The following is a 25908-nucleotide window of genomic DNA, read 5'->3' on the forward strand; positions in this document are numbered from 1 at the left end:
TCAAATGCAAATGTACTCACATTTATAAGAGAAACTTTACTAAAGTTCAAAGTACACATTGCATTTTGTACTATAATCGTAGAAGACTGCAACACTCCACCCTCATCAATAGACAGATCGTGGAAAGAGAAACTAAACAGATGCCATGAAACTAACAGAAGTTATGAACCAAATGGATTTAACAAAAATCTACAGAACATTTTATCCCACAAGAAAAGAATATACATTTGTCTCAGCACCTCATGGTATCTTCTCAAAACTGACCATGTGATCGGGTCATAAACAGCCCCGCCGAGCAAACAGACTGGGAAATAAATCCCATGCATCCTATCAGATCACCACTGACTAAGAGGGTCTTCAATAACAACAAAAACAACAGAAATCCCACATACACATGGAAGTTCAATCCTCTGCTCAGAAATAACTAGCTCAAGGAAGAAATTGACTTTTTAAAATTTAATGAAAATGGAGCCACAATATACCAAAACTTATGGGACACAATGAAAGCAGTGCCAAAAGGACAACTCAAAGCTCTGAGTGCCTTCTGATTAGTCTAGCGATCTTGTTGATTTTCTCAAAGAACAGGCTCCTGGTTTTGTTAGTTCTCTGAAGAGTTCTTTTTGTTTCTACTTGGTTGATTTCAGCCCTGAGTTTGATTATTTCCTGGAGCCTACTCCTCTTGAGTGTATTTGCTTCTTTTTGTTCTAGAGCTTTTGTGCTGTCAAGCTGCTAGTATATGCTCTCCTTTGGAGGCACTCAAAGGTATGAGTTTTCCTCTTAGTACTGCTTTCATTGTGTCCCATAAGTTTGGGTATGTGTGCCTTCGTTTTCACAAAAATTTAAAATGTCTTCAATTTCTTTCGTTGTTCCTTGACCAAGTTATCATTGAATAGAGCGCTGTTTACCTTCCATTTGTATGTGGACTTTCTGTTATTTTTGTTGTTTTTATAGATTACCGTTAGTCCATGATGATCTGCTAGGATGCATGGGAATATTTCACTCTTCCTGTATCTGTTGAGGCCTTGTTTGTGACCAATTATATTGTCGCTTTTGGATAAGGTACCGTGAAGTGCTAAGAAGAAGAAGGAAAAAAATACATATATATATAATTTTTTCATTTATGATGAAATGTTATATAAATATCTGTTAAATGCATTTGGTTCATAACTTCTGTTAGTTTCCTTATTTCTCTGTTTACTTTCTGTTTCCATGATCTCTCCAAAGATCAGAGTGGGTGTTGAAGTCTCCCACTATTTTTGTGTGAGGTGCAATGTGTGCTTTCAGCTTTAGTAAGGACTGTTTTATGAATGCTGGTGCCTATGCACTTGGAGCATATATATTCAGGATTCAGAGTTCATCTTGATTAATTTTTCTATGGATGAATATGAAGTGTCCTTTCTTATCATTTTTGATAACTTTTTGTTAAAGTCAATTTTATTTGATATTAGAATGGCTACCCCAGCTTCTTTCTTATGGGACCTTGGTTGAAAACTGTTTTACCCTTTTTCCTGAGGTACTCATTTTTCCCTGAAGGTTTTTTCCCTGTATGTAGCTAAAAATCCTAAGTCCTTTAGTTATCCCCAAAGTTAGTTATGCCTTTTGTTAGAACTGAGTCCACTGATGTTGAGAGATATTAAGGAATAGTGATTGTTGCTTCTGTTATTTTTGTTGTTCTTCTTCTGGTTTCTTTGCAAGGGTACTACTTTCTTGTTTTTTTCATTGGTTTCCTCCTTGTGTTGGGTTTTCCATCTATTATCTAGAAAGGTCGGGGTTAGATTTATTTCGGTGGTAGAGCGCTGTCCTAGAAGGTAAGGTCTCTTTCCTGAAAAAAAAAAAAGAACTCAAAAAAAAAAAAGATATTTGTATTTGGTTTTGTCGTGAAGAAGTCTTTGTCTGAGCTGGCATTTGTGTTCTTAGGTCTGTATGACCCGTCCAGGATCTTCTTGGCTTTAGTTCTGGTGAGAAGTCTGGTGTGATTCTTTAGGTTGCCTTTACTTGACCTTTTTTCCCTTATTTTATCAAATATTGGTGTTTTGACTATTATGTGATGGGAGGACTTTCTTCTGGCTCAACCTATTTGGAGAGTTCTGTAGACTTTCTTGTATGTTTATGGGCACTTTTCTTTAGCTCTATGGGAAGTTGGAAGTTTTCTTGTATAATTTTGTTGATTTATATTTATTGGCCTTTTGGGGAGTTCACTTTCTTCTATACCTATTATCCTTAGGCTTATCTTCTCTCATTCAGTGCTGCATTTCCTGAATGTTTTGGGTTAGGAGCTTTTGGGTTTTACTTTGTTTTTTTTTTTTTTTTTTTTTGAAGTTTGTCAATGTTTTCTATGGTTATTCTGCCCTGAGATTCTCCTCTATCTCTTTGTATTCTGTTGGTGATGCTCACATTTGTGACTCCTGGTCTCTTCCCTGGGTTTCTATTCCAGGGTTGTCTCCCCAGCATTCTTTTGTTGTTTTATTTCCATTTTTAATCCTTGATGCTTTTGTTCAATTCCTTCACCTGTTTGGTTGTGATTTTGTAATTCTTAAGGGAATTTTTTGTGTTTCCTCTTAAGGGTTTCTACTTGTTTACCTGTGTTCTCCTGTATTTCTTTTAAGGGAGTTAGTTACTTATATCCTCTTAAAGTCCCTCTATCATCATCATGAGGTGTGATTTCAAATCCTAATCTTGCTTTTCCAGTGTTTGGTTATCCACTATTTGCTTTGGGGGATAACTGGCCATGGATGATGCCAAGTAGATTTAGCTTTCTTGCTTAGGTTCCTGCACTTTTCTCTTGACATCTGGTTGTCCCTGGTGTTAGCTTGTCTTGCTGTCTCTGACAGTGGTTTGACAGTCCTGTAAGTTCTGTGTGTCAGCACCCTGGAGACCAGCTTTTCACAGAGGGGTATAGGAGAGCTCAGGGACCTGGTCGCTCCAGGCCCAGGCAGAAACTGAAGGGTTCTATCCCAGTCTGCTCCTGGGTTGTTGTGTCCTGAGGCTCCATGCAGGTCCCTGGCAGCAGAAGTGGTGGTCTTACTTGCTTTCAAGTGAGTCAGTGAGCCTGGGGACTTTTCCAACCTAGGCACAGGCAGAGACTGAAGGATCCTCCTCTCCCTGACTGCTCCTAGGTTCCAAAACCGAGGGCTCTGGGATTCTCTGGGCGTGGGAATGTGAGCAGAAGGGATGTCCCCCTGTGCTCTCAGGATTGTCTGCACCTCTCAGGGTCAGCTTCCCCACAGGATTTTGCATAGAGAATGGGACCCAGCTGTCCTGTATAGGCAAAGAGCGGAAGAATCCTGTCCCAGATGGCTCCTGGGTTCGTGTGTCCTGTAGCCTCCAGGCGGATCCCTCAGAGCATAAGTATTAGTCTTACCTCTGCTCTCAGAGTGTATCAGCACTCTTCTAGGCCCATTGTTAATAAGATAAAAGTATCTAATTTCAGAGTTGTTTATTTTCTAAAACAACTTTTGCCAATTTATCAGGCTAATGCGTTTCTCTCCTTCACTGTCTAACAACCCCATGAAGATCTTAATTGTTTTTATTCTATTTTTATGGGAAATGAAATACTTGCATTTCTATACTTTTTTCTGATTTTTGACCTCCTTTTCTATAAAATGTTGGTTTGTTGTTGGGTTTTGTTTTTGTTACGGCTGCTTTTTATGTTTGAACAATATTTTACAAAGTATTAGTGTGTATAGGTGACTTAGTAGGACATGTGTCTATCTGTACAATCATCTCCAGACTCCTGATCCACCTTTTCAAGCACACTGTCTCATTTCTCTGAGACGGAAAGTTTCATTTTATACTTTAGACTTGTATTAAACTTGCAAAATCTAAGTCAACCTCCTGCGTTTCTTATTCCTACCAGAATATTTTATGCTTAGTTTGATAATGTCTATGTATTTTTGAGGTCTTTAATATGTAAATAGACTATGATAGTACTAGGTTTGGTGAAGGAGAAAATTTGTTGTACCTAAGTGGAGAGTATATCCAAAAGCAGGGACAGAGAGAAGGTATAAAGTAGGGTAATAGGAAACCCAACCAAGCCGTTGGGCTAATGGGAAAAAAGAGAACACAGAGAGAGTGCAGAATGTAACCAATTCCAACGTACAGGGAAGCACAAAGAGAACGGGACAAAATCCAGGTAAACCAAATTTTTCAATTAGGCATGGAAAGGCAGTTGGAGAAGAGAAGCCCAAACCATGGGTTGAGAATTTTAGGTTAGGGGCAGGTTGTTGCCAGTCTGGAGAGCCATATATCAGGGGAAACTTGTGGCCAGGGTCTGTTTTCTAAATATTAAATGGAAAAACTAATCCATTGATTCCAAATTTAAAACCTTATTGTATTCCAGTAGCCCACTGGTACTTTTAAACCCATGGTATTAGCGGGTTTTTTCTACTACTTTATTTATTGTATGATTAATATGCATTTGTACCCAAGAAAAATGAAAATGCTACAGTGGTTTCTTACGTATACAGAGGGAAGTCACATGAAATTTGGGGTAAATCACAGAGTAATCATTACACGGTGATGACTACACAGTTGCCATCTCATAGATGCCATCAAACATAGATTATCTTAATTAGCATAATAATAGTCCTCCTCAGATCATTACAGCACAGTTATAGTAAACTGTTGGCCATGATTTAGCAGTAATTACATCGTGGCCATCCCAATGTGACCCCATACATATTCAACCCAGCATGTAATCATTTGATAGTCATCATACAGTGTCTGTCATCATTCAGCCATCACAGAATGACCATCAGAATTGACTATTATGAAATGCCCATTACCTGCGGCCACTGCTCATGGCTATCTAATATTGGCTGATTCTGACAGTGACAACCATTGTTCCATTATATATACTTTATCTATCACCTTAGATTTCTATATGGTGACCATCAATCCAATGATGAGCACTGAGGATTATCACAGTCCGGACATGAGAAAGTGAGCAAATTATACCGACCATGCCACAGTAACAATCATATGACAGCCATCACTCAGTTGTCAACCCACAATCATCAGCATATAGTGACCACCAAACCTGACTATCACAAAGTATCCATCACACAGTGACATCAATTGGTGGTTAATACAAAGTCTTCATCACTAACTTGTCTTCTACACAGTGACCATAAGAGAGTTCCCATCACACAGTGTTCATAACAAAGGGACCACCATCAGTGTGCATTCCACCAAGAGACTATCACACATTGGCCATGATATTAAAACATATCTATTAAAACATATCTCGCTTTCCAGTATCCACCTGCGCTCAGAGCTGGGGCTGTCCTACTGCCTCAGACAAAAAAAAAAAAAAAAAAAAAATCTGCTCTCAGAGAGTTGGTGTGCTAGAAGCACTCTTACTTCCAAAGCTCCAGAGCCCACGGCGCACAGGTGGGACCCCACTACTCACCACTGACTGTCCAAGGATAGACACAACAAGAGAGCACAGGGGACAGGACATTTCCAGTCTCCATCAGGATCCAGAGCTGGGGCTGTCCCATAGCTCTCTGACCCAAAACCTGCCCTGAGAGAGCTGGTATGCAAGGAGTCCTCTCACTCCTAAGATCACAGCCTCCCAGGACAGGTTCCTGGAAGACAAGCTCCAGTCAGAGACAGCAAAAGTCAACTAACATCAGAGATAAACTAGGACAGCAAGAGGCAAAGCACGATCCCAACCAACAGAAACTGGAAGACTACTTGGCATCATCAGAGCCCAGTTTTCCCAAATACTGGATATCCAAACACACCAGAAAAGCAAGATTTGGATTTAAAATCACATCTCATGATGATAATAGAGGACTTTAAGAGAACATAATAAGTCCCCTGAAGAAATACCGGACAACACAGGTAAACAAGTAAAATCACTTAAAGAGGCAAAGCAACAAAATACCATAAAGAATTACAGGAAAACATATAAACAGGTGAAGGAAATGAACAAATGATTCAGGATCTAAAAAAGATGGAATAAAATAATGAGAGAAAACCCAGATAGGAGTCATAGACACAAGCATTACCAACAGAATACAAGAGATTGAAGAGAATTCCAGGACAGAAGATACATACAAAAACATTGACAAAACAGTCAAAGAAAATACAAAAGCAAAAAGTCTTTAAACCAAAACATATCCAGGAAATCCAGGACACAATGAGAAGATAGAACCTAGGATAATAGGGTATAGAAGAGAATGAAGAATCCCAATGTAAGGCCAGTAAACATCACAACAAAAATTATACAAGAAAACTTCCCCAACCTAAAGAAAGAGATGCCCATAAGACAAGAAGAAGTTTAGAGAACTCAAAGACAATGGACCAGAAATAATATTCCTCCAGTCACACAATAGTCAAAACACCAAAACACAAATCAAAGAAAGAATATTAAAAGCAGTAAGGGGAAAATGTCAAGAAATATATAAAGGGAGACCCATCAGAATTACACAAGACTTCTCAACAGAGATCCTAAAAGTCAGAAGAACTTGGGCAGATGTGATACAGACCCTAAGAGAACACAAATGCCAGCCCAAGCTACTATATACAACAAAACTAACAACTACCATAGAGAGAAAAAACAAGATATTCCATGATACAAAACCAAAATCTACACAATATCTTTTCACAAATTCAGCACTACAAAGGATAACAGACAGAAAACTCCAACACAAGGAAGAAAACTACACCCGAGAGAAGCAAAGAAGTAATCTTCCTGTAACAAATCCAAAAGAAGAGATACACAAACACAGTTCCACCTCTAACAACAAAAATGACAGGAAACAATCACCATTCCTTAAAAATCTCTTAACATCAATGGACTCAATTCCCCAATAAAAAGACCCAGACTAAAAGACTGAATACATAGAAAAGACCCAGCATTTTGCTGCATACAGGAAACACACCTCAGTGACAAAGACTGACATTACCTCAGAGTAAAAGGCTGGAAAACAATTTTCCAAACAAATGGTCCCAAGCAACAAGTTGGAGTAGCCATTCTAATATCGAACAAACTGACTTCTTTCAACAAAAGTTACAAAACAGATATGAAAAGATGCTTTATACATCAAAGGAAAAATCAACATAGTGAACTCACTTGTTAATAACATCGATGCTCCAAAATGCAAGGGTACCCATGTTCAAAAGAAAACTTTACTGAAGGCTATTAGCCCAAATGCTTGAATTACCCTAGATGCACAGAACACATGAAACTCAAGAAGGATGATAAAAATGTGAATGCTTCACTCCTTCTTTAAAAGGGGAACAAGAATACCCTTGGCAGGGAAGAGAGAGGCAAAGATTAAAACAGAGACTGAAGGAACACCCATTCAGAGCCTGCCCCACATGTGGCCCATACATATACAGCCACCCAATTAGACAAGATGGATGAAGAAAAGAAGTAGGCCACAGGAGCGATGATCAGCCTCCTGAGAGACACAACAGAATACAGCAAATACAGAGGCGAATGTCAGCAGCAAACCATCGAACTGAGAACGGGACCCCAAGAAGGAATCAGAGAAAGAACTGAAGAGCTTGAAGGCCTTTCGAGACCCCATATGAAAAGTCAATACAAGCAACCAGAGCTTCCTAGGGACTCAAGCCACTACCCAAAGACTATACATGGACTGACCCTTGACTGACCCATAGAAAGTAAATGAATATCCTAGTAAGAGCACCAGTGGAAGGGAAGCCCTGTCCTTAGACTGAACCCAGTGAACTAGGGACTGTTGGGGGGAGGGCAATGGGGAGGGTGGGGAGGGAACAACCCATAAAGAAGGGGGGGGGGATGTTTGCCCGAAACCGTGGGAAAGGAATAACACCAAATGTATATAAGAAACACTAAGTTAAGCAAAGATTAAAAAAAATTGAGCAGACAAAAAAAGTTATTTTTAATAAAATTTCTCTTAAAAAATTGAGAACCTTATGGTCAGTGTGTACAGGTTAAGAGTCACAACATACACGATCATATCTTTAATCAATATGGGGTGACTTTAGCTTTAATATCTAGTGTGTTTTGTCAAAGAACCAAACTGTATGACCCCAGTTTCATGTCCATGGGGATCCACTTGTCTCTCATTCCTTACCCATCAGATCCTTTAAATCTTGTCTCAGTTTGATGGAACATATCTGCTGTGGTTTTCTTAGACATTTTATTTCAGTTGTTTCCTAGTCTTTTTTGAAGCTAGTGCTTCTTGGGGTCAGTTTTTTCTGAACGTGTTCATCTTCCTTTTCAACCAAAGGATCCATTCAAGTGTCTATTGTAGACCTTTAGCTTGTTTTAATTGTAGAAATGTTCTTCATTGCACTACGATAGATGGTTTTGCTGGATATAATAATAAAATGGTTGATATTAAAAAAAAAAAAAGAGGGCTGAGAGATGGTTCAGCGGGGTTAAGAGCACCATCAGTTTCTTCCAGAGGTCATGAGTTCTAATTCCCAGCAACTACATGGTGGCTCACAACCATTCCTAAAGAGATCCGATGCCTTCTCTGGTGTATCTTGGAAGACAGGCTACAGTGTACTTTGTATATATAATAAATGAATAAAAAAAAAAAAAAAGAAAACTTACTGGAAGCTCAAAGTATACATTTTCACTTTCACACAATAATAGTAGGAGAGTTCAACACCACTCTCATCAATGAGCAGATCATGGAAACAGAAACTAAACAGAGACACAGGGAAATTAACAGAAGTTATCAACTAAATGGATTTAACATATATCCAAAGGACATTACATCCTAAAACAAAGGAATATACCTTCTTCTCAGAACCTCATGGTACCTTCTCAAAATTGACCATATCATTGGTCACAAAACAGACCTCAATAGATAAAAGGAGACTGAAATAATTCCACGCATCCTATCAGATCAGCATGGACTAAAGCTCGTCTTCAAAATAACAAAAAAAGCAGAAAACCAACATACATGGAAGCTGAAATAATGCCCTACTAATGACAAACTTGGTCATGGGGAAGAAAATAAAAGAAATTAAAGTCTCTTGAATTTAATGAAAATGAAGGCACGAAGATTCCTAAATTTATGGAACACAATGAAAGTAGTACCAGAGAAAATCCTTAGCTCTGATCTAAAAAAAGAAACAGGAGAGAGATATACATCAGCACACTCCAACAGACAGCTAAAAGCTCTGGGAACAAAAAAGAAGAAAAAACACCCAAGGAGGAGGAGAAGGCAGGAAATAAGCTCAGGGCTGAAAATCAACCAAGAGAAACAAAAGTACTGTACCAAGAATCAGTAAACCAGGAGGTGGTTCCTTGAGAAAATCAAGAAGACAGATAAACCTTCCTGACTAGCTAGAAGGCAGAGAGAAAGTATCCAAATTAACAAAATCAGAAATGAAAAAGAGACATTGAGGAGTTAGAGAAAGTATTGAAGAACTAAAGGGGCTTTGTGACCTCATAAGAACAAGAATACTAACCAACCAGGAGCTCCTTAGACTAAACCACCATCCAAAGACCACACATGAACAGACCCATGGCTCCAGCTGCATACACATAGAGGATGGGGCCCTCCAAAATCAATAGAAGGAGAGGGGCTCCTGGTCCCCAAGGCTGCAACCAAGTGTAGGCGGCGTTGTGGCAGGGACAAGGAAGGTGGTGGTTGCGAGAGGGAAGAATGGAATACAGGATTTATGGCAGGAAATCAGGAAAGGGGGTAACATTGAAATGTAAATAAAGACCTATCCAACAAAAAGAGAGAGAGAAAAAGAGAAAAGGTGGGGTTGAGAGGGGGGAGGAGAGAAAAGGCAGCCAACAAATGGCAATTGTTGGACCTAGAGGTCTGCACAGAAGAATGCAACCCGATCCATTCTTATCTCCCCTGTACAAAGCCCAAGTCCATTTGAGGATTGAAGATGCCACATAAACCAGATATAATTGAGAAAGTAACTGAAGAGCAAGAGGGAAGAGCCTTGAACACTTGGGCACTGGAGAAAATTTCCTTAACAAAACACCAATGGCTTATGCTCTAAGATCAAGAATCAACAAATGGGACCTCATAAAACTGCAAAGCTTCTGTAAGGCCAAGGACACCATCATTAGGACAGCAACCAACAGATTGGGAAAAGATCTTTACCAATGTTACAACGGATAGAGGGTTAGTATCCAAAATATACAAAGAACTCAAGAAGTTAGACTCCAGAGAGCCAAATAACCCTATTAAAACTGGGGTACAGAGAGGTAAACAAAGAATTCACAGCTGAGGAATATAGAATGTCTGAGAAGCACTAAAGAAATCATCCATTCAACATCCTTAGTTATCCGGGAAATGCAAATCAAAACAACCCTGAGATTCCACCTCACACCAGTCAGAATGGCTAAGATAAACTAAAAAGCTCAGGTGGCAGCAGATGCTGGCAAAAATTTGGGGACATAGGTACACTCCTGCATTCTTCATGGGATTGCTAGCTAAGACAACCACTCTGGAAATCAGTCTGGAGGTTCCTCAGAAAATTGGACACAGCACTACCTGAGGACCCAGCTATACCTCTCTTGGGCATATACCCAAAAGATGCCCCAACATATAACAAGGACACATGTTCCACTATGTTCATAGCAGCCTTATTTATAATAGCCAGAAGCTGGAAAGAACCCAGATGCCCTTCAACAGAGGAATGGATACAGAAAATGTGGTACATCTACACAATGGAATATTACTCAGCCATCAAAAACAACGACTTCATGAAATTCATAGGCAAATGGATGGAACTGGAAAACATCATTCTGAGTGAGGTAACCCAATCACAGAAAAACACACATGGTATGCACTCACTGATAAGAGGATATTAGCCCAAAAGCGTGGATACCCAAGATACAATTTACAGACTACATGAAGCTCAAGAAGAAGAGAGATAACAGTACTTCTTAGAAGGAGTGAAAAAATACGCCCATGATGAAATATGCAGTCACCAAACCCAGACACTATTGAGGGTGCCAAGACGTGCATATTTATAGGAGCTTAATATAGCTGTCTACTGAGAGGCTCTGCCAGAGCCTGACAAATACAGAGGTTGGCAGCCAATTGAGCACAGGGTCCCCAATGGAGGAGTTAGAGAAAGAACTGAGGTATCTGAGGGCAGTTGCAACCCCATAGGAAGAACAACAGTATCAACCAACCAGACACCCCAGAGCTCCCAGGGACTAAACCACCAACATGAGCATCATGGAGCAACCCATGGCTCCAGTCACATATGTAGACCATGGTCCTGTGAGGCATCAATGGGAGGAGAAGCCCTTGTTCCTGTGAAGGTTTGATGCCCCAGTGTAGGGGAATGGGAGGTGGAAGGGAATGGGTGTGTGGGGGGGGCGGCGGCAGCAGAGGGGTCCATCCTCATGGAATCTGGGGGTGGGAAAATATGACTGGGGCTTTCTGGAGTGGAAACAGGAAAAGGGATAACATTTGCAATGAAAATAAAATGTCCAGTAAAAGAAAATTTTAAAATAGAACTAACAGTGGTGTGAAAAGAGGAGAACGGAAGTATTTTTTGTTCACCTTGGCTAGGCTTTTACTAAACTCAGGTCTCATAAGCTCTTGGCATCCTTGGCCTCTGGCCAGGTGAAGACTGGGGAAAGGTAAAGGTTGAGTAAAACTGAGGAGAGTAAGGGAAACTGAGAACAGGCAGCAGTCCCTCACCTGCACATGGATTAGCTGTTTGTTTTTCTCCTTCAGGGAGGAAGAAAATAGTGAGACTGCAAAAAAAATGAGAACGCTGGTATGAAGGAATGGTCGCCCCTCATGGTGACAGTCCCCAGAGTTAGTCACTTTGGTGTGGTGAGCTCATAAAAGCACTGGAGTTCAACAGCAAGCCTCTGGTCCTCAACTCCAATTCTCCAGAGAGCAGAGGCAAGAGGAATGCAGAGTCAGGCAAGCACCCAGCCTCGTCCCCTAGTCCACCTTCTGGGTTGCAAGTGAAGAAACAAGCTCTAGCATGGCTGCAGCTCCCTTGGGAGGCCAGGCTGCATGCAGCTCTGCAGACTGGGCTCCTTTTTGTCCTGACAGCTTTTTCTGGTCTCATTCTACGACAGCTAGCTCCTGGGCCCCAGGAAGGGGAGAGGGATACTGCCACCCCTGCCTCGAGCCTGACTGTCCAGGATCTCCTGAACGCTGGGCCAGATTTTCAGCCGGTCCCGCCTCCACTACACTAACCTTGGTAAAGCCTCAATGACACTGCCTACACCTCCATTTCTTGGTCCTGAGAATCCTCGGTAGGGATGAATGCAGCACCTCCACTTCAGGAGCACTCGAAAGAAGCTGCTTGTCCCTCAGCACCAGCATGCATTTTGCTGGTGAGCAGGCTCATTTGGTCTTTCTTGTAGGACCAGGACTGTTGCTGGACTTCTGCTGGCCTCGGCAACAGCAGGTACCTCCAAGAGAAACCACAGTGGTCCCTGACCGCTGCTGGGGTGCAGAAAGAGAAGACAAACTCAGTGCTGCCTCACCTGGGGGGTCCACACAGCCCCTTGCTCCGGCCCCACCAAGCTCTACCTGGCCTCCTCTGCCGCCAGCTCCGCTCACGCCATGCCCCATCCTTCCATCTCCCCAGCCCTCCTAGCTCCCCTGAGCAGCCAATATGGCGGATGCCAACACGTCACCTGTGCGGCGCTGGAAGAACCCACGGCCGCAGGTGCTGTCTGGAATCACACCCTCATAAATGTGAGATTTTGCCCCTGGAGTGGTGCTGGTGTGAAGGGGTAATTGGGGATGGGGTAGGGAGGTGAGGGAGCGATGTGGCCATGTAGGAAGGCTTCTCCCGGGGGCCGGAAGACTGGGAGGGGCGTTCTGCGCAGGGTAGCGGGCAAACAGTCGTCAACAAAGAGCTCGTGCTGGCTAAACCTGACCACGCTACAGAGCATGCGCAATGCTCCTTACGCATGCTCAGTAGGTCTCCTAAGAGTACCCTAACTGCATTGGCTGGCAAGCAGGATTCCCAAAATAGGATGGGGTAACTCAGGGACTCTGCAGAGACCTTCAGGAGTCCTAACTCTGCCCAAGACCAGCTTACTGGGCCGAACAAACGATGTCTTAAATACTGCGCCACGCCCATGTCAGTACTAGTAACAAATACTACCCAGGGCAGGATTTTAAGACTCAATCTAATTAGCCATTTAGAAGCTAGAGGTGCAGATAATGCATTTTGAAAGGACTCAGAACCTGTGCTCCCCCCTTCCCACTCCTATTAGGTTTGTCTCACTTAGATGCTCCTGAGGGTTGCCCTCACATTACTGACAAACTCACAATGGTTCAATCTACTGCATGTGCCCAAACAAGTGCACTAGACAACACCACCAACACACACAAACGCGCGGGCACACACATACACGCGCACACACATGCACACACACACGCCACACATTACACATGCACACACTCCTTTGCACACACACACACACATCCAGGCACACCGCACACACATGCAGGCACGCACGCACACACACACACACACACACACACACACACAACAGTGCACACACACACACCAATATACAACTCTAGCCATAGCAATTACTAAATGACTCCCCCGAGAATGTATGATTTGCAGTGACAATAATGCTTCGGTAATCTTCACCTTGTGCTTTAAGCCTCTGCTAATCTTTGGCTCTAGTAATGTAACAGATAAATTAAGTTACACACTGAAAGGAGGATCTAAACCCTCAGCAAAACATTTTAATACTTAAATTTAAAAAAAAGTCATTCCACCTTTTGACACTTAGAGGCTTGAAAGTGAAAGATAGAGTTTTAAATTAGCTCAAAACTCAGCAACAGGATCTGACTCAGGAAGACAGATTGTTAAAAATGCAGGAGAACTGGTTCAGAGACACTGACCCTCCTGCTTATCACCGGACTGAGTAAATGAGTAATGGGTTTTGTTCTGCCCCTCTGATGTTTGTTCAAGTCCCCTCTGTTCCCTCCAGCCATTGTGTCCTACGGAGAGTATTTCAGGAAACCCCACGGCCAAGCCTAACCAGATGTGTTTCAGATGCAGATGCCTCATCAACTCTGACAAACATTTACCCTAAAGGACAAACAGGATCTGTTCTCAGGAGAATGCTTGACCTTTCCCCTCATTCAAACCCTAGAGTCTTAAGAACAATTCTGTGACTTTGAGAGTTTCCCCTTGTGACACTTTTGGTATTTCCTTTTGACATCCCCCCATCTCCTAGAGCTTGTGACTTCTTCCCTTAAAAAGTCCTTCTCCCGGGGTTGGAGGTTTAGCTCAGTGGTAGAGCGCTTGCCTAGCAAGCGCAAGGCCCTGGGTTCGATCCCCAGCTCCGGAAGAAAAAAAAAAAAAGAAAAGAAAAGAAAAAAGAAAAAAAATAAGTCCTTCTCCCAGCCACTCGGGGTCGACACCTCTGTCTCCTGTCTGGGATACGTGTCGGCCCGGAGATCTCCGTAATAGGTCTCTGTAATAAACCTCGCCTTTCCTTATTACATCCAAAATGGTCTCTCTGTGTCTGGGGTCTGCGATTTCCCGAGACTTGAGTAAGGGTCTCTCTTCCGGGATCTTTCAAAAGAAGTTGCTACAGTGGCAAAATTAGCTCAGTACCTTGGAGAGGTTTCTAACATACTACATATAACGCACCACTTCCTGTCTTCTACATCTACAGCTGTTGTGCTGTGTTACTGAAGAACAGTGAACTGTTCTTTCAATTTATGTCATCATCTGGTGTGGACAAAAACAAAAAAGACCACAGAGGTTGGCAGTGATTTCAAATAAGAATTGCAAATAATGCCTCTAACTCTGTTTAAAATCCAAGGAAAAATAAGCTTTAGAAGTATGGTTCCGCAACAGTGATACCTTTGAATGAGAACATGAGACTTTGAATTGTGAAAGTGTGTGTGTGTGTGTATGTGTGTGTGTGTGTGTATGTGTGTGTGTGTGTTTCAGTCAGTCCCATTTAAGTGAATAAATTCATGCTTGGCAAAACTGAGTGTTGTTAACTCCATACCATTGCGTTCTGAGTCTCACTTTTATATTACTTACCATCTCAGTTCAGAACTCTCCTTCCTCTTTTCAATATCAGCTATTTTTCTCCTCCTGGATTATTCCCAGCAGCAAAAACATAGTTTCTAACTTCTACCTACTATCATTTGATGCACTTTATACCTCCCTGTTAATTTAACTATTTTTCTTCATTCGGCCTCCAAAATAAATCTCTGTTCATTTTCCTCCTGCATCGTTGACTGCTTCTTGCCCACTTTGCTATATGTTCTTCTCTTTATAATTTTCAATCATTGGTACTTCAGTTCTCAGTCACTGGCATTTATCTTTCCTGGTTTTCTAGTTTTTCCTTATATACAGATCAATAATTTAAAACCGACCTGTATGCTACTGATGTCCAAAATTTCCTCTAGCTAGACTCTCTTGAAATCGAGAGGTGTACATCTTCAACCTGATCAATATATGTGCATAAATATCTAATATTTCATTCCAGTTCAGATTACTCAAAATAACATAATTTCAAGCCAATAAATCTGTACCTTTGAGTTTTCATCAAGGTAATCCATGGCCTCCACTTCTTGACAAGTTTGCTGCTCATACCTCACTATCCTACATTCTGTTGGGAGCAAGGCCCTTAAAATCCCTCCATTATTGATGTTAATATTATAGTTAGAGTTTAGTATGACTGAGTTCATGGAAAATCCCCAGTCTGCTGCAGAAGACTAATACAAATCTGGTGGTCAATATGCCCAGTGATATGACAAAGTTTTGACCTTTCTGAGAAACCAACATCCTGTTGACATCAGCTGACCCCATGAGTAGTGTGTTCCTGGCTTGTGTAGATGCTTCTCACTTCCCCGTTCCTTCTGTTACCTCTGCTAGAGTATAAATTCAGCCTTGGGAAAAAATAAAAAGAATAAATTTGTCACCTTGATCAGACTCTTGTCTTGGCATCCTTCTTAGTGTCTCTTGTCCCCATTCCCTCCTAGGTGGTTCCCAACCTCCACTGACTGCCCTGCGGGCCGGGACAACATTCAATTTCCACCATCAAATAAATAAATAAATTAATTAATTAATTAATTAATTAACTTTCCCTCTATGTTTCTTCATTCATTATTCCCTAGCACATTGTTGTTTAAATCTCTCATATATACACACATATACATATATATTTCAATCCTGTGCTTTTAATAGACTCAATTTCTGGAGTGATAAGTATTTAGTCAATTATCAATATTGTTAATTTTGATCTGATCAACACACAATATTTGAGAGAATTGACCATGTACCTCCTTAACTGATATTTTGGAGTGTGTCAGTTATCTCTTGCATGTCACTCCGCTGATCAAAGTTCCTAAAAGATGCTCCATCATCTCCATTGAAATGTTCAAATCTCTTACTCTGAATGTAAATGAAATTACTTCATGAAATTCTTTGTGACTGTAGTGTATCACATTTTGCAATGTAAGTAAAAATGCTTGAGTCCTCCCATGGAAAACTGAAATGCTTTTCATTTTTTACTATGGATGTTTGTTTATAATACTTCCAAATTCCAAATTTTGGCCTTCAGGTCTTTGTTGAGACAACATTATTATCTATAAATAATGTAATATGATATAAAACAAGGCTATTTATGACTGTACAAAATATTATATTTAATAATAAATGATGTGAAATTTGCTGCTGAGTTACACATCACCATACTGATTCCTTATCAGAAAAGTTATGTGTAATTAGTAGGAAATGCAGGTAACTATAATTTACTAAACTATCTTAGAAGATTTTATTCATAAAAAAAGTCAAAAGTGGGGTTGGGGATTTAGCTCAGTGGTAGAGCGCTTGCCTAGCAAGCGCAAGGCCTGGGTTCTGTCCCCAGCTCCGAAAAAAAGAAAAGAAAAGAAAAAAGTCAAAAGTAAGAACTCAAATAAAATACACCTCCAAAATACCACAAAACAAAGCAAAAAATCTAAAGAAGATTATGCATGCATATCCACCGAGACATCTCTAGGAAACCTGGTAATGTGTGAACATCCCATAATTTTTCTTTCTTTCAAAGAAAGAGATCTTTCTATATTTAACTGCTATATTGAAACACAAGATTTAAGCTATCAGAGTCCCCACAAAGGACTAAAGCCAGCATGAATATTATTTATTCAGATTCATGAATTTTATTCTTTCAGCACTGACCATATATAGACATCACAATCCAAAAGCCTTTAGTTGCCTGAGCTACTGTTAAATGAACTGTTTCACTATACATGATACACATTTCATGGAATATTGAAAACATGTTTATAAGACAGGCATGGAAGCTAACGCTCACTCCAGAACTAAGGAAGCTCAGGTAGTAGAACTGCTGTGAGTTTGAGTTCGGTCTTGGCTATAAAGTGAAAAGTTACCTTAAAACTAACAAAATTTAGAAGAAGAAGAAGAAGAAGAAGAAGAAGAAGAAGAAGAAGAAGAAGAAGAAGAAGAAGAAGAAGAAGAAGAAGAAGAGGAAGAAGAAGAAGAAGAAGAAGAAGAAGAAGAAGAAGAAGAAGAGAAGAAGAAGAAGAAGAAGAAGAAGAAGAAGAAGAAGAAGAAGAAGAAGAGAAGAAGAAGAAGAAGAAGAAGAAGAAGAAGAAGAAGAAGAAGAGGAAGAAGAAGAAGAAGAAGAAGAAGAAGAAGAAGAAGAAGAAGAAGAAGAAGAAGAAGAAGAAGAAGAAGAAGAAGAAAGGTTCATTTTCAAGAACTTAAAGTATGGATTTTTAAATACAGTGATAGTATTGAACACAATGGCAGTAGTATCATAGATTTAAATAGCTGTAGAACACACACACACACATATGCACACTCACAAGCAAACACTCATACACACACACATGCACAAGCACGCACACACACAAATAGGATCAAATTTTAGACTTAACTTAGAATTCTTTTGTTATTATTGGATAGTTTTTATTTACATTTCAAATATTATCCCCTTTCCCAGTTTCCTATCCATAAATCCCCATCTGTTACTCTTCCCCATTTTTGTACGAGGGTGTTCCCACAGCCAACAACCCACCCTTTCCTGAATCCCCGACCTGACATTCCCCTACACTGGGGGTCCAACCTTGGCAGGAGCCAGGGCTTCCCCTCCCACTGGTGCCCAACAAGGCTATTCTCTGCTACATATGCAGTTGGATTCCTGGGTCAGTCCACGTGTAGTCTTTGGGTAGTGGTTTAGTCCCGAGAAGCTCTGGTTGGTTGGCATTGTTGTTCTTATGGGGTTGCAAGCTCCTTCAGCTCTTTCAATACTTCCTCTAATCCCCCCATGGGGAATCCTGTTCTCAGTTCAGTGGTTCAATATTGGAACATGTATGATATTCTACTTATGGTAAGTGAGATTTCTAGTTTATGGAGAAGATTACGATGAAATTGATGATGTTAAATACAAAAACCACAAAATATTTTCAGATCAGTAATGTTGACTTATCTTTTTGTCTGCCATGATGCAATGTGGGAATAAATGTGACACCCACAGCCCAGTGACTGTTACCGCAACAGATACATTTTCCTAATTTAATATTCAAAATCTATAAAGTCCTATTGCTTAATGCAAAGGTTAACTGAATAGCTTGAACTCAGTGCACCACTATTTCTAGAAGCAAATATGACACCTATAATAAGTAACGTATGCCATTGTACAATTTTTCTAGCATTTATTTTGATTTAGAATCGTTCTCTAGACCACCTTAAGTCAAAAATTTGTTCTTAAACTATAAAATAGCATGTATTAAAGCCAATCAATAAATAAAGAGCTGGAAGGTAAGAATATAAATGGGAACAATGAAATGAGCTGCGGCAATTTTTTCAAGTCTATTACTCCTGTTTTCTGAAATACAAATGTTTTTTTTTAACATCAACCAACTGATTGGTTTTGATTTTTATTTTAATATGCTTTGGTTCACAGAAAGGATCATTTCACCATAGGGTATCTTTGAACTCCCTGTTGGGTATCTTTTTAACCTTTATATATTCATAAAACATGTCCGAAGAGAAGTGGTGACAAGGTCCATGAAGACTGCACCTGATAAACACACCTCTATTTTCTTACACCTTTAGAACAGGTAGCTCCATCCAGAGATTAAACCTACAAACAGAAACATTCATGATATCATAAAGAAATAAGAAAGGGAGTATTGGAGTTCACTATTAAGAAGCAGCGCCTTACTGAAATTAGAATTAAAGTGCGTACAAAGTAATGGCTTGTTATCAGATGTGAATCCAAATACTTCTCGCCATATGGGGACAAATAAAAAAAAAAATTGGAGATGATGGAAATATTCTTAAAATTTACAAATGCATTTCAAACCCATCTTACATTATTTTTCTGATTCTGTGAGATAATGCATTGCTAAAAGTCAGACTGAATACTTCTGGTTACATTTTCTCTTCTGAAACAGTTGTATGAAATGTTTTAGATGATCATAAATAATTCCATACAATTTTACAATTGTGAAGACCTCAAACACTAATGAGGTATTAGCTTGGGCTCCATGATGAAAATCTTCTAAAAATATTTAAGTATAAGTGCAAAGACCATACTTAAGGTTTGAGGACCTAAGTGATATAAATTTGAAAATGGCATGTACCTTCACTTCTATTTTTCTCTATTTGCTATGAGATAGACGGGCTTCTTACCAAAATCATGTCTTACTACACCAAAAACCTGCAGGCAAAAGTTATTTGTAGTGGGCCCTTAGTTTTATAAAATATTCAGCAAAATGTACTTCTTATTTTATCGGACATTGTTTTCTGTGGCTTTTACAAAAGTATACTAGTACACTGGTTTTACACTGGTTTTTATTATCAGTGATAATTCATTGCTTAATAACCACCCCCTTTTTTTCCCCAGTATTTGCCAGGCTAGGATTGTAATTGTTCATGGTTTCCCTCTTGTTGAGAGGGCCTTAAGTCCAATTTTAGAATAGTTACCACCAAGCTATGCTTACCACCATTGAAACCTACGGGGTATACTGCCATGCTGATCATTGTTATGATTCACATCCTCATTTGTGCACGTCAAAAAATTATATTGCATAAAGAGCCTCACAATGAAAAATCTTATTACAAACATTTTTCAACGAAATGCATTCATAATAAATCAATCAAAAACTTCCTGGCATTTTAGTGGTACATTGTTTAAATTCTCAACAAAGTAACCATCTTGAAATACCAGGAGAGTTAGGCTAAATGAGGAAATATCCAAATTTGATTGGGTTGCAATAGTTCTGCTTTTTAAAAATTTTTCTTGGTTATTTTATGTATTTACATTTCAACTGTTCATGGGTATCTCTTTCTTGAAGTTAGGGAAGTTTTCTTCTATAATTTTCTTGAAGATATTTACTGACCCTTTACGTTGGTAATCTGCATTCCCTTCTATACTTATCATCCTTTCCTTAGGACTTCTCATTCTATCCTGGATTTCCTGGATATTTTGGGTTTGGAGCTTTTTGCTTTGTGTATTTTCTTTCACTATTGTGTCATTATTTTCTATGGAATCGTCTGCACCTGAGATCCTCTCTTCTATCTCTTGCATTCTGTTGGTGATGCTTGTATCTATGACTCCTCATCTCTTTCCTAGGTTTTCTATCTCCAGGGCTGTTTATTGTTTCTATTTCCATTTGTACATCCTGAATGATTTTGTTCAGTTCCTTCACCTGTTTGTATTGTGTTTCCCTGTAATACTTTATGGAGTTTTTGTGTTTTCTCTTTAAGGGCTTCTACTTTGTTTTCCTGTTCTTAGTTTAGAGAGTTATTTATGCCCTTAAATTCCTCTCTCATTATCATGAGATGTGGTTTTAAATGCATGTCTTTCTTTTCTGGTGTGGTGGGATATCCAATATTTGCTGTGATGAGAGAACTGGGTCCTGATGATGCCAAATAGTCTTGGTTTCTGTTGCTTGGGTTCTTGCACTTGCCTTTCACCATCTGTGTTATCTCTAATGTTAGTTGGTTTTGCTGTCTCCTACAGTGGGAGTATCAAGCTGTGATCTTAGGAGTGATAGGGCTCCTTGCATACCAGCTCTCTCAGGGCAGGGTTTGGGTCAGGAAGCTGTGAGACAGCCCCAGCTCTGGGAGCAGATGGTGGGTCTCTCCTTGGGATAGTCAGTGGAATATAGGGTCCCACCTATGAACTGTAGGCTTATAAGGGAGAGTGCTCCTGGCAAACCAGCTCTTTGCAGACAGGTTTGGGTCTGAAGGACTGTGGGACAGCACTGGGTGCAGATGGAGACCAGAAGGGTCCTGTCCTAGGCCTCCCTATGGTTCTACTTTCTTAAACACATTGTTTTTTTGTGTACCACTTTATGAACCCTGTCATGTGTTTGAATTTCATCTAAAAATGTTGCCTGTAATAACCTTTTAATATAAATAATTTTCAGTTATAGTCACAGCCAAAGAGTTTTTGTTTACATTCTTTAATATTATTCAGATTTCTCCCTTTATAATAGTAACATTCTTTTAGTGAAAACATGACTTATATTCCTTTTATTTAAAAAAAAATCTGAGCTCAAAACTATATGACATGTTTAAAAATTTTGCTCCTGTTTGCTGAACTACAATTTTATTTATGTGTCAAACAAACATTTTATAAGCAAATATACTGGTAAATCCTGTTACACTACATTATAATTTTCAATTATTCTTCCTTCAAAAGGATATATGGCCAAACTTCTTTGAATTACTCTCACAAGGAGTGTATCATACCACTTTTACCTTGAGAAATGATTAAAACATTAAAAACAAATTAATAAAAAAGGGAGAGAGTATGCAGATACTCTTAAAAATGAGGACATTCTCCATGAGTTCAAAATACTAGCTTTTTTTTATTAGTCTTTATTCGTAGTAAAGGTGTAATTCATCTGCTTACAGAGAACGTTGTGGAACATAAACCAACCTCAGAGGGGAGAAAAAAAATTAAAAAAAAAATCTAGGAACAGCTTATAGTAATGGTAAGTGTGGAAAATATCAAAGATCAATAAAGGGAAGAGAAAGAGAGGGCAGGGACTAGTTAAGGGACATGCATGAAATTGGACATGCTGTGCTAGATAACTTTGTTTGTGGATTTCGGGTTTATCCGCCATCCTGATTGAATTACTTTACTCAAATGACTAATATATATCATGCCTGTCTTTCCTTGTTAAAATGGTGAGGCTTCTGTGGACTGTACAAAAGCAAAACTAAACTGTGTTAATATTTATTCTAGGTAGTTAACAGAAAATTGTTTTACTTCAGATGAATATGCGTGTAATAACTTAACTGCCTCACAATTTCAAAATGTAAAATAGACAAGAGGATATATTTATTACGTGAGGTTAAGACATAAAATTTTGAGAAATAATACAGATATTATTACTTCAGGGCTTTAAATGTGCATAAACGATTGAAATTACTTTTAAATTTAATTTTAGTTTTTTTCACTTATGCACTTTACATCTCACTTCCCCATTCCTGGTCACCCACTCTCACAATCCTTACCCCATCCCCTATTCCCTTCTCCTTTGAGAAGTTTGTGGCTCCCCTGGGTATCCTCTAACTCAAATCTCTGTGAGGCTAGGTGCTTCTTCCCCCTCTGAGGCCAGACAAGGCAGCCTTCCTAGAGTAACAGCTTTTGGGATAGCTCCCACACCAATTGTTCAGGACCTCCATGAAGGTCAAGCTGCCTACATATCCCCTGCATATGTGTAGGGAGGCCTAGACCAAGCCTGTATATGTTCTTTGGTTGGTGTTTCAGTCTCTGAGAGCCTAAAGAGTCCAAGTTAGTAGATTCCATTGGTCTTTCTGTGCAATTCCTATCCTTCCTTTTATTCTTCCATAAAAGTCTCCAAGGTCTACCAATGTTTGGCCATGGGGGATCTCAACGTCTGTTTTAGTCAGTTGCTGGTGGACCTCTCAGAGGGCAGCATGCTCCTGTCTTCAACATAATACTACATTATTAATAGTGATAGGGATTGGTGCTTGCCTATGGAATGTGTATCAGTTGAAGTGGTTATTGGTTGGCCATTCCTCAGTCTCTCTGTTCCATCCCCCATTTCTTGTAGACAGGATAAATTTGGGTTAAAAGTTTTGTGAGAGTGTTTGATATCTTTGTCATTCCACTGGGTTTCCTGCTGGGCACAAGAGGTGGCCTCTTCAGGTTCCATATTCCCAGTGCTATGAATCACAGCTAAGATTACCTCCTTAGGGTGTGTCCCATATTTCAGGTCTCTGTCTTGACTTGAATGCACATTCCTCATTCCCATCAGTTGCAGATTTTCATGGACCACTAGCTATCTCTCCTGTCCTTCCTCACACCTATCCTGAAACCCTGATGACCGTCTTCATTCCCTCCCACATTCCTCCCTCCCTCTCTCATTCCTCCCTCCCTCCATCTCTTATGACAATTTAATTTCCCATCTAAGTGAGAGTCTTCCTAAACATTTAGCTTCTTTAGTTCTATGAAGTGAAGCATGGTGCCTGTATGTTGTGGCTAATATCCAATTATAAGGGAGTATATACCATGCATGTAATTTTGGGACTGGGTTACCTTACTCAGAATGCTCTTCATAGGTCCATCCATTTGCCTGCATAATTGACGATGGCTTTGTTTTTTTTTTTTTTTTTTGGAGCTGGGGACCGAACTCAGGGCCTTGCGCATGCTAGGCAAGCGCTCTACCGCTGAGCTAAATCCCCAACCCCCGATGGCTTTGTTTTTAATAGCTGAAAAGAATTTGATTGTTTAGATGTAAAACATCTTCTTTAACCATTCTTTAGTTAAGAGACATTTGGGTTTCCAGTTTCTGAGATTATGAATAAAGCTGTTATGAACATAACTGAGCAAGTTCTTTGTGGGACAGTGGAGCACCTTTTGGGTATATGCCCAGGAGTGGAATAGCTGTGTTTTGAGACACAACTATTTCCAGTTTTCTGAGAAACCACCACATTGTTTGCCAAAGTAGTTGAACAACATTACACTCCCACCACGAATGAAGAAGTGTTCTCCTTACTCCACATCCTCACCAGCATCTCCTATCTCTACAGTTTTTGATCTTTGCTATTATGATGAGTGTAAGATGGAAACTCAGAGTTGTTATGAATTACATTTTCTGATGTCTACCAAACCAGAACATTTTTTCTTAGTAATTTTAAAAAAGTTTTTGTTTGTCTATTTGTTTGTTTGTTTATTTTTACACTCCAGACTTTATTACCTCCCAGGCCACCCCCCTGACTATTCCACATCCCATACCTCTCTCACTCCTGTAAGCGAAGGGTGCTGAGGGTACCTGGAAGAGAATGAGGGACAAGGGACACGAAGAAGGACGCCAAGACAAGAGTCTGATCAAGGCGACAACTTCATTTTTCCCCAAGGCTGAATTTATACCGTAACATGGGTAACAGAGGGGGGGGAAGTGTGAAACATTTATGCAGGCCAAGGACACAGTATTCGTGTGGTCAGGGAGTAGGCTGATGTTGATAGGATGTCGGAAAAGTCACAGGTTTGTCATATTATTAGTCAGCAGGATGTCTTTATCATATTATTATTTATCTTGACCACCAGATTTGTATTAGTCTTCTGCAGCTGGCTGGGTATTTTACATGAACTCAGTCACACTTAATTCTAACCATAATATTAACATCAATAATGGAGGGCTTCAAGGGCTCCCAACACACTCCCATTCCTTTTTTTTTTTTTTTTTTTTTTTTTTCTTTTTCTTTTTTCGGAGCTGGGGACCGAACTCCAGGCCTCCCTAGGTTGCTAGGCAAGCGCTCTAACCCACTGGAGCTAAATCCCCAACCCCCACACTCCCATTCCACCCAGCTCGGCCAACCTCTAAATTTCCTGGGGCCTCCAGTCTCTTGAGGGTCATCTTCTCTGACTGAACTTAGACCCAGGACTCTCACATATGTGTTGGAGGTCTCATCTCATTTCTGGTGTATACCACCTCATTGGTGATCCAGTGTCTGAGAGATCTTGGGGGTCCAGGTTAATTGAGACTGCTGGTCCTCCTACAGGGTCCTCCTCCTCAAAAACTTCTTCCGGCCTTTCCCTGATACAATCACAAGTGTGCTTGACTTCTCTCCGTTGGTTGAGTGTTAGTATCTACTTTTCCCTTAGTCAGCTGCTTCTTTGGGTCTTACAGAGGGCAATCATTGCGGTGTAAGACTCAATCTGAGTCTTAACTACCAGAAAACTTCCATGAATGAGACGTGAGACCAAATATTGATGCAAAAGCAAGAGGATAATTATTCCAGCTAGCTGGGGTTCGCCTACATTGGAAAGAGAGGGACACAGAGCTGGTTTGAATCATGGTTTAATTCCCCCTGCCCCCTGTGGTTAACTACCCTGATGGAACCTGTCAATTGTTTTACTCTTGCTTTTGACCTTTAGGCCCTGCATTTTAAATTGCTTTGAATCCTTTGTTAAAGACTGCATTAATACAATGCAAGTGATCTGCTTAGACACCAGTACCAGGGTGTCATGGCCGAAGAAACTGGGTGATTTCATGATTGTAATACTCACAAGAAAAAGGGGAAATGAAAGAAAAGGGCTATTACTTTTCCAACAGCCTCAGGGTGACAAACAGCCCTCCCACCCCCATCCAGGAGGGAGTGCCCCAATCTTATCTGGCTCAGTTCCCGGATGTCTCCAGGAAGTCAGGGAGCCCTTTCCTCCATGCATATAGATTGAGGACCCTGACGCTGCTGCCCTAGTCTGAGGCAACCTAAAGGTCATCTGAGCCCACCAATGCTCGTATGCCCAATCACCACTGCTGTAACCCACCTGCCCTTTACAAAATATATAAAACTGTACTAACAGATTGTTCGGGGTCACCTCTCTTCCTGATGCAGGCTGACCCCAGATTGCTGGAATAATTATCCTCTTGCTTTTGCATCGATCTCTCCCTCGTGTCTCATTCACAAGAGTTTCCTGGAAGTTAAGACTCAGGTCGAGTTGGTACA

This window comes from Rattus rattus, chromosome Y, assembly GCF_011064425.1.
Source record: "Rattus rattus isolate New Zealand chromosome Y, Rrattus_CSIRO_v1, whole genome shotgun sequence".
Taxonomy (NCBI): Eukaryota; Metazoa; Chordata; class Mammalia; order Rodentia; family Muridae; genus Rattus; species Rattus rattus.